Raw genomic sequence first — 10,598 nt, 5'->3', positions numbered from 1 at the left:
GACAAAGTCCAGCCCAGCACAGAAAGCCAGAGAGGTATTGTAGACAGTGCAGAGGCTTATCAGGAACTTGCCCCCAGTAGCAGGAATTCCAGCACCTAGAGAAAAGGGGCTGAGACAAAGCAGGGTGAAAAGAAATCCCAGGATATCCCTGAATTAGAGCTAGGTGTGGGAAACAGGTGCTATCTGGCAGCTCTGCTGCCCATTACCCCTTTCCAGGTCATAGAGCTGTGAATAAGCACAGACTAAGTTCCCCAAACCTCACTGTGGCTCTGAGCCCAGGAGAGAGTGGCAACCCAATTCTAGCCTTTAGCCAAGCACATAAGCCTACGTGGAATAATGAGGACACGAGAACTGGACTGTAGCAGAGCCAGCAATTCAGTGGCTCTGTATTGTAGCAGGACATCTGGATCAGGAACTTGCAAGGCTCAGACCAAGAAAGAAAAGATGATCACATGGCTTTGGAAACACTAATGCTTACAAACTCCAAAACGGAATAGTAAAAGCTCCAGAAAGATGTAAAAGGACAAAGGCTCTGGCCATTAGTCCCACAGCAGTGATCAGAGCCCATCATTAATATAAAGTCCAAATTCAAGAAATAGGCTGGAATGAGCCCCCCCCCCCAAAAAAAAAAGGACCTGGTCACAAAGAGCTATTGGTAAGAGAATTCTCCTCCCACAGAGAGAAGAGGACTTGAAAATCTCTACAAGCAAAGTTTTCAGTATTGATTGTACACTAGCCCAACAAGAATTCCTATAACAGTTATGATTTTTTTCAAAGCAAACTTATTTTTTTAACTATGTAAGAGTGGCAGAAGAAAAAAAAATGAGAAATAAGAACTATCCAGAAATGAAAAAAGAATTAAGGGCTTGGGAATAAAAGGTACAAAACCTTACTGAAAAAAATAACTCCCTGAAAACCAGAATTGGCCAAATAGATGCTAATGATTTCACTGATACATCAAGAAATTAAAAGACTGGATAGAATGAAATGTGAACTATCTCAGAAAAAAACCCCTGGAAAATAAATCCAGTGAGAGATACTGTTAGTTATCAATGGGTTACTTCAAAATCATGATTCAAAAAAAGAGCCTAAATCATCTTATTTCAAAAAGTTATAAAAGAAAATTGCTCAAATCTTTCAGGACCCGAGGGCAAAATAGAACGTAAAAGAAATTACCAATTATGTCCTCAAGCCTCAAAATGAGTGCCCATAAATATTATAGCAAAATCCAGAGCTCCCAAGTTAAGGAGAAAATATTCTAAGCAGTCAGGAAGAAAGGACTGTAAGCCACAATCAGAATCATAGAAGGTTTAGCAGCTAAAGGGCTAGAAAGCTTTGAGAAGAAACCAATAATAACCTACCAAGAAAAACTAAGTAAAATCCTACAGAGGGAAAATAGACCTAGAATGAAATAAGGGACGTTCAATCAAATACTCCTGATAAAAAGGCCAGAGTTAAAGAGAAAATCTGACATTCAAACAGGATTCAAATGAAGCATAAAATGTAAGTGAGAAGTCATAAGGGCCTAAATAAGGTTAAACTATTTCCATTTTTTTATAGAGAGATTACCCCTCAGGACTATCATCACCAGAGGTCTTAAAAACAATCTTATTACAGAGGGCTTTAGGTGTGATTTTATTTTTTTAGATAATCTCCAAAGAATGGAAGGGTGAGGGGAAGAGGGATGCCACTTGAGAGGGCAGCAGCATAATGGGGAAAATTATTTCACCAATTGGGTATACAAGGTTGTACAACAGAAGGAGCTGTCAGAGTTGGGAGAGACAATTGAAACCTGCTTTCACCTGAAGTCATTGAAGGAAGGAATATTCATATGCAAAGGATTAGGCATAGAAATTAATCTTACCCAATAAGTAAATAGGAGTGAAAAAGGTTAAGAGAAAAGCAGGGGTGAAGATGGAAATAAGAAGGTAGCTAGATTAATAGAGGCCAGGGTGAAGAAGCAGAACATACTCTTTAACAAGGGGACAAAAAAAAAAGAGATAAGTTAAAGGAAGAGAATAGAGGGAAATATATGCCTAGCAAACATAATTAAGGGATAAAGAAGGGACTAAGAAGCAAAAGTAAAGTAAATTGAGAGATAAACAGAGGAACTATATTTTGCTTTAAAAAAAAGGTATCACAATGAATTAATATCTATCTGAATGTAGTTTCACCAAATATTATAGCATCTAGATTCTTAAAGGAAAAGCTTAAATACAAGAGGAAACAGTAAAACTGTAAGAGTGGAGAACCTTAATTGTCAAGGAGAAAGAAATAGAACTACTTCTTGCTTGTGCATGGGCACCTTCACAAAAACCTGACTATATATTAGGGTAGTAGTGTTAAACTAAAACAGAAACACAACTCAACTGACATACTGACATAGAAAACCACAAATAAACATTATCTAGTTTCTATTTTATTTTTATTTATTTTGTTAAACATTTTCCAATTACATTTTAATCTGGCTAGGGCTGTACTCAGGAGCTTTGCAGGCCAGGAATTCGATAACTTTGTATTAGAGCATAAAAATTTCATAAACAAAAAGATAAATGTGTCTTTTTCTGATTGTGATGCAATAAAAATAATATTTGATAAAAGGCCTTCGAAGCATAGATGAAAATTAACTGAAAGTTAAATAATTTAATCCTAAAAAAAATGGGTGGGTCAAAGAACAAATCATAGAAACAATAATTTCATTGAAGACAATGACAACAATGAAATAACATACCAAAATGTATAGAATTTCCCTGAAGTTGTACTCAAGGGAAAATTTGTATCTCTAAATGTTGACATCAATAAGGGAAAAAAAGCAGAGCAATTAATTGGCATATAATGAAAAACAAATTAGAAAACCAAAAAATTAAAAGTTCTTAAACACCAAAATAGAAATCCTGAAAATCAAAGAGGTTAACAAAATATAAAGTAAAAAAAAATTTTTTTTGAATAAACTAGGACCTGTTTTCTTAGAAAACAAGAATAAAAAAAAAATAGGTCATTGGGTAATTTGATTTTAAAAAGAAAACCAAATTGTCAGTATCAAAAAACAAACAAACAAAAAGGTGAATTTAAAAGCAATTATTATTTGGAGCTATTGTGCACCCAATTATAGTCCAAATAAATGAAATTGGTGGATTTGCAAAATTATAAACTGCCCAGATTAACAGAACAAGAAATATAATACTTAAAAATAATTCTACCTTATAGAAAAAAGATACCGAATAAGCCTTAAATGAACTCCATGAGATAAAAAACCCCAGGAACAGATAGATTTACAAGTAAATTCTACCAAACATTTAAAGAACAATTATTTTCAATACTACATATACTTTTGAAAAGAAAAAAAAAAAGATAAAGAAGGAAAGTTCTACTAAATTCCTTCTGATACAAATATTTTTTGATACTTAAACCAAAAAGAATCAAAACATATAAAGAAAACTACAGACCAATTTACTTAATGAATACTGATACAAAAATTTTAAATAAAATACCAGCACAATTACAGCAATATATCACAAAGATCATACACAATCACCAGTATAGATTTATACCAGGAATGTAGGGCTGGTTCAATTAGGAAATCTATAAGCATAACTGACCACATTAAAAACAAAAGCAACAAAAATCACACTTATTTTCAATAGATGCAGAAAACAACACCCATTCCTGTTAAAAACACTAGAAGCACAGGAATAAACGAAGCCTTTCTTAAAATGATAAGTAGTATCTATCTAAAATTCAAAAGCCAGCATTATCTGTAACTTGGTTAGGCTAGAAGCCTTTCCAATAAGATTGGGGAGAAGCAAAGATAACTATTATCCCCATTACTATTTAACACTGTACTAGTAATGCTAGCTATTACAAGAAGACAAGAAAAAGAAATTGAAGAAATACACATGGCAAAGAGGAAACAAAATAAATCATCACTCTTTGCAAATGATTTGATGACTTAGAGAATGAAATAAAAACTGATTGAAATAATTAGCAATTTGAGCAAAGTTTAAGGACATAAAATACACCCACAGAATTTATCGGCATTTCTGTATGTTACCAATAAAATACAGAAAGATATAAAAAGAGAAATTTCCAATTCAAAATAACAACAATATAAATACTTAGGAGTCTTTCTGCTAAGACCCATACAAGAACAACATGAACACAGTTATAAAACACTCTTCACACAAATAAAGACAAATCTAAATAACTGGAGAAATATTAATTGATCACAGGTAGACTGTGTCAATACAATAAAAATTATAACACCACCTAAATTAACTTTAGTGCCATACCGAAGTATTATTTTATGGAGTTACAAAAAATAACAAATGTCCTCATGAAGAACAAGAAGCCTAGGGAATTAATTAAAGAAAATGGAGAGAATGGGCGTCTAACAGTACCAGGTCTCAAATTATCCTACAAAGATATAATTATCAAAACAGTTTGGTACTGGGTAAATAACAGAAAATTAATCAATGTATAGGGATTAGGTAATATACATACATGTAATGTACAGAAACAAATGAGTACAATCTGGTGTTTGATTAACCCAGAGATCACAGCTATTTAAGTTAAGGGCTCAGTATTCAACAAAACTATTAGGAAACCTGAAAATCAGTATGGCACAAACTAGATACAGACCAACATCTCACATCACATACCAAGATAAGCTCAGAAGCCAAATAATATTTAGATATAAAGAGTGATTATTATAAGCACTTGTGGAAAATGGGAAAAATTACCTGTCAGATCTATGGAAAAGGTAAGAGTTCATGACCCATGAGTGAGGTTGTTAAAAAGGATAACTTTGATTATATAAAATTAAAAAAGCTTTTACATAAACAAAAAACCTGTGCATTTAAATTAGAAGAGCAGGAAATTGGGAGGAAAAAAAATCTTCGCAGCAAGTTTCTCTGGTAAATTTCTTATTTCCAAAATATAGAAAGAAGTGTCAGGTTTACAAGAAAAACAGCCATTCCCTAATTGATAAATGGTCAGATATGAACAGGCAGTTTTCAGAGGAAGAAATCTAAGTTATGACTAGCCTAACAATTAGAGAAATTCAAATTAAAATAACTCAGAGGTACTATTCAGGATGACCAGAAGATTGTCTAAGGTGACCAAAAAAAGGAAAATAACATGGTCTCGTGGGGGTATAGGAATGCACTGATATTAATGCAATATTGGTGGAGCTGTGAACTAGTCCAGAATATCTCTGGAAAGCAATTTGGAACTATTCCCAAAAGCTATTAAACTGTGCATTTCCTTTGACCCAGCAGATCCTCTATTAGGAAAAAAAAAATCAAAGAAAGAGAAAAAGGACCCAAATGTACAAGAATATATATAGCAGCTCTTTTTGTGGTAACAAAACACTGAGAGGATGACCATCAATTTGGGAATGGCTGAACAAGTTATGATATATGAATGTGATGAAACACTACTGTGCTTAAGAGGTGATGAAAGGGATGGTTTCAGAAAAAACCTGGAGAAAACTTGCATGAACTGAGGTAAAATAAAGTGAGCAGAATAAGAACAATTAGTACAATAATAATATTGTGATAACAAACAACTTTAAAAGACTCAAGCACTCTGATCAAAGCAATAACCAACAACAGTTCCAAAGGACTGATATGAACTAGGCTATTCACTTCCAGATACAGAGCTGATAAGACTCAGGGTGAAAACTGAAGCATGTTTTATTTTTTGAGGAGGGGAGAGTATGGCTAATGATGGATTTTTTTTTTTTTTTGTATGACTACACATATTTGTAATGGGCTTTGTTTTTTATTTTTTATTTTTATTTATTTATTTTTTTTTTTTGCCGTCTCACAATGAGTGGGGAAAGGTGATGGAGGAGGTAGAGAATTCAGAACTGAAAAAATTCAATTTAAAAAAGAGATTAAAGAAAAAAGGAAATGAAAATGGGGAAGTTGCTCCCCAGTTACCCCAAAGTCAGCAGTTGAAAGCAACAAAAAATGGGGGAGAATGAAAAATGGACTGAATTTTCAAGAAGACATTCTTAGTGATAAGAAACAAAGATTATTCAAGTGACATTAGGGAGTAAGGCTATGCTGACTATTGTGGGGTACAGTTGAGATTAGAAAAGGGGCTCCCTCAGTATAGATGTTTTCAGGAGGAAGCAATAAAATACAGAAAAAAGAAGGGAGCTGGGGGCAGAGGGCTTGTCAACAATAGAGTGGTGGCTCCAGAGGACTAGAAAATTGTTTCTTGGGTAATAAATTTGTTTTAAATGAGAGTCAAATTTTATTTTATTTTTTTTAAAAGTCATTACCACTTGTATGACTTCAAGCTTCATTTATTTTTCCTCTGGAAATTTTTTTATATGAGTGGTTGGCACTAGTCATATAGTTCAGTGCCAACAACCAGAGCCAGAATAGTTGCCCTGGGGTGGTGAGGGGTCAGCAGGATAAATTAGTGGGGGTTTGGCTGTTACCCGAGGTCTAAAGGGGAGACCACAGGTTAAGGTCAGTGTGGCATCTGTGATGCTACACCAAAATCCACTGGGGGAGAGGGCACCTTGGTTTCTAGTATTGATATGGAAGGAAAGGGTAGTGTCTGCATAAAGGAGAATGGACCACCCTTCCCAACCTAAATTTAGAAGAATTTAAGGTTGCTTTTAATGCGATGCAGTTCACTCTGGGTCCACAGTAACTCTTCCCCGTCTTCAGGGTCCTGGTCTGTGGGGCGGCGTGTCGCATCAGGAAAATCCTCATTTTCCTGGACTGCAGGTTGGTCCACAACAGGCAACATCGTGAAGCTGTCCAGCATGAGTTCATTGGGATCATTTGTTTGCCCCGGAACGGTGCCCAGGGGATATTTGCTCCAGTCTATATCATCTGTGCAAAGCTGCCATGGAGAGTCTTCCAATCCAGCCTGCTTTTCAGCTAGCTCCTCAGGGGTCTCCCTCAAGGAGACCTTTTGTGCTGGTTCTTGCTTAACCTCAGGCTCTTCCTTTCTCTTGGTGGAAGGAAGCTCTTCCATCTCAGTCTCTGCCTCTTCCTCATCCCCTGACCTGTAATTCCTCTGCCTGTCAAGCATCATAGACTGCTTCACCTGCCACTGCAGATCTTCCAGAGTGTAGGCAGGCCTCCTCAAAGGCACAGTCCCTTGTCTGTTCCTTGGTCTGGAGTTGGGGTTCCCACCCTGGGTGTAGATGGTGCAGAGACACATCAGTTTCTCTTGAGTGTCTAAGGGAAAGGCTGGTTCCATGGTCTTGAGGAGCAGATGGAGGAGGGGGGGAGTGGCCCAGCAGGCACAATCCAGGCAGACATCGAGGAGCTGGGACCAATTCAAGGAGAAGTTGTGGCGTGCAATCTTCCAAGTTTTCCGGATGGCACGCTGGCTAGAAGAGAAGTGTTCCCCACGGGGGCCATAGACCACTAGCAGTTCACTGATCCAACTGATGAGGTAGGCCGGCCGGATCCCAGTGTCCCCAAAGTCTGGAAGCACCGTGAACATCTTTTCCAGGAGAGCTTGGGTGAATGGCTGGGATTCTAAGCCCTTCAAAAGGGGCTGCCAGAAGTGAGAAAAGCACCGAGGCAACACAAGGCTGGTCTGATTCATGGTTTTTCCTGGTTGAATCTGCAAAGCTTCCAGCTGCTCTGCAGTGGGAATGAGGAAACCGTCACTGAGCAAGATGCTCAGCACAAGTGTCCCATTTTCCTGTGTAAACTTCTTCATTTTTGACACCATCCATTCCACTTCAGTGGACAAATTTGCCCAAGCTTTGATCACCTTAGGCAGCTGCCTTAGCTCTTTGAGCACCCTAAACTGCTCTTCTTCATAGGAGACCAGCACTTTCCGGATTTTATCGTACTGTTCTTTTTCTTTCCTGTCCTCTTCAGAAAGTAGATTGTCCAGATAAGGCGCTATCACCCCCATATCTGCCTCCTGGAAATCCATTCCTGTACCCCAGGCTTCGCACAGGTCACTCCCTAACTGACGGCACCAATAGGATTTTCGAAGCCAGTCTAAGACAAAGTCACAACCTCTTCGACAAGTGCTCAGCCTAGGAAGTTTCCTGTGTGTGAAATCATGACGAAGGTTTATGATCCACTCTGGGATCTGCATCTCATGTGCCAGGCGTCTCAAGGGAATGTTGATAAGTTTTTGTTTGGACTCGGTTATAAGATTTACAAACCTGACCAACGCCATGCCATAAAGAAAGATAAGTTCTTGGGTGCCCATATTGCCGCTCTCATCCATCACCTTACATCTCACCAGGTCTGCTGTGCAGGACACGGCAAGGGGGAGGTTATTGGAACACCGGCTCTTCCAAGCCGTCACTCGGTCCAGTGCATACTTCTGCAGCTTAGCGTCAGCGCAGAAGAGGTAGACCATGACCTGGTCCCACTCCTCCTTGGTGCGCCAGGGCACCACAATAGCCCCCCGAGGCTCTTCTCCCTCATTGTCGCTGGACTGGGACTCAGAGTCTGGCTGGCTCTGGGAGGCCGCCTGGGATCCAGACGCAGCTTGGGTCCCAGAGGCTGACTGGGGCCGGGAGACTATCTGGGGCCTGGTTCCCAGTTGGAGTCTTGACCCTGGCTGGTAGCGGGAAGCTGTCTGGATACGGGATGCCGACTGGGTCCCAGAGGCTGACTGGGCTCGGGATGCGGGCTGGGGCCCAGATAACGACTGGAGCCGAGGCACTGACTGGGCCCGAGATAATGTTGGTTGGGTCCCAGATGCTGACTGGGCCCTAGAAGCTGACAGGGCCCGGGACACCGGCTGGGTCCTTGATGCGGACTGGGCTGTCTGGGCCCTAGAAGCTGACAGGGCGCGGGACACCGGCTGGGTCCTGGATGCGGACTGGGCCCCTGCAGGTGACTGTTTAAGAGACCTGGTAGCTGAACTTTCACGTCCTGGCACTGCCTGGGCCTGTACCAGGGGTGCCTGGACCCGCATCTTCTTCCGGCGCCGGTTGCGAGCTTGGGCCCAGAAGAGATCTTCTTTCTTATCCATGCTGGTTCTCGAGCTGACCACAGGCAAACTGGCCACCTGGGAAGGAACTGGATGAGGAATTTCGGCTGCCTGAGGAGCTACCCGACGTGGCCCAACAATGGGCTGGGGAACTGCTGCTGCTCGAGGACTCCCCGCAGCCCGAGGACTCGCTGCCGTCTGAGGACTTCCGGAGAGCCGAGGGCTTCCCAAGGTCTGAGGACTGGCGGCCGCTCGAGGAATTGTGGCTGCCCGAGGACTTCCTGTGGCTCGAGGGCTTCCCGCGGTCCCGGGACTGGCCGCCGCCCGGGGACTGGCGGCCGCGCGAGCACTCGCTGCCGCAGTGCGAACACTCGCCAAGATGCGACCGCTGGCCAGGATGCGGCCGCTGGCCAGGATGCGGCCACCTGCCAGGGGGCGACCACTCGCCACGCTGCGGCCACTAACCACGGTGCGACCGCCTATCACGGTGCGAGCGCTTGCCGGGGTGATGCGAGCGCTTGCCGGGGTGGTGCGGGCGCTTCCCGCGGTGGTGCGGGCGCTTGCCGGGGTGGTGCGGGCGCTTCCCGAGGACGGGTGAGCATTTGCCGGGGTGGTGCGGGCGCTTGTCCCGCCGGTGCGAGCGCTCGCCACGGTGGTACCAGCGCTTACCGGGGTGGTGCGAGCGCTTGTTGGGGTGGTGCGAGCGCTCGCCACGATCCGACCACTTGCTGCCGCCTCCCGGGGACTTGCCGCCGCCCGCCTAAAGCCGCCTGCAGATGTGGCAGGGGTCCGCTGGCGGGGCCGACCCCGCGGGGGTCTGCTGGCCGGGCTGCTCACTCTCTGCGTAGGCGGCGGCGGCGGCTGCAGGGGGGGCTGCTGCTGCTGCGGGGGCTGCTGCTGCTGCGGCTGGGGTATGCCCGCCCCCGGGGACCGCCGTCTCCGCCGCCGCCAGGGCCACACTCCACTCGCGGGGCCGTCCCCCCACTGCCGCCGTGGCCGCCGCCGCCGCCACTGCCACTGCAACACCCCGCTGCTGCAGGGGCCGCCCTGGCTCCCGGAGCCCTCCAGCCCCTGCCTCCGTGGCCACCGTAGCCGCCACTGCAACACTCCGCTAGTCGGACCGTCTAGCCGCTGCCGCCAAGGCCGCCGCCGCCACCGCCAAAACCGCCTCCGCTGCCCCGGTGGCTCCGCAGCCAAGCTGGTCCACCTGACCCGGAGGGCCCCAGCGGCCTCCGTGTCCGCCAACGCCAACACCAGACACCTCTGCCGGAGCCGTACGCCCGCTGCCGTGGCTGCCGCTGGCTGGGTATCCCCGCGATGCCGCCGCTACCGCTCCCTCCACCCAAACCCCGCCGGGCTGCAGGGGGCTTGGCCTAGCCGGGCTCCGGGCCCCAGCACAGGACCAGACCCAAGGGGCGGGGCTGCCGCACAGGAGGAGGAGGGGGCGGAGAGAGCTGGAAGGCTAAGAGTCTACCGCGGACTGCGGCACCACACCCCCCTGCCAAGCCACGGACCTCAGCCACCAGCCGCCACCGGCACGCCACCGGGACACCACCGCTCACTCAGGATACCGCAACGAAACCCGCTGCCGCCCACAGCTGCCGCTGCCGCCGCCGCCGCCGCCGCCGCTGCCACCGCCGCCAACAGGAGCCGCTCCCACC

At 44.6% G+C, this 10,598-nt stretch overlaps 1 pseudogene; it reads right to left on the bottom strand.

Moving 5' to 3' along the window:
* Nucleotides 1-6,331: 6,331 nt before the first annotated feature.
* Nucleotides 6,332-10,064, bottom strand: LOC100920229 (annotated as a pseudogene).
* Between the last annotated feature and the right edge of the window lie 534 nt (nucleotides 10,065-10,598).

This window comes from Sarcophilus harrisii, chromosome 5, assembly GCF_902635505.1.
Source record: "Sarcophilus harrisii chromosome 5, mSarHar1.11, whole genome shotgun sequence".
Lineage (NCBI taxonomy): Eukaryota > Metazoa > Chordata > Mammalia > Dasyuromorphia > Dasyuridae > Sarcophilus > Sarcophilus harrisii.
Note: the sequence above shows the minus strand (reverse complement) of the source record. Positions and strands in the feature narration are given on the sequence as shown.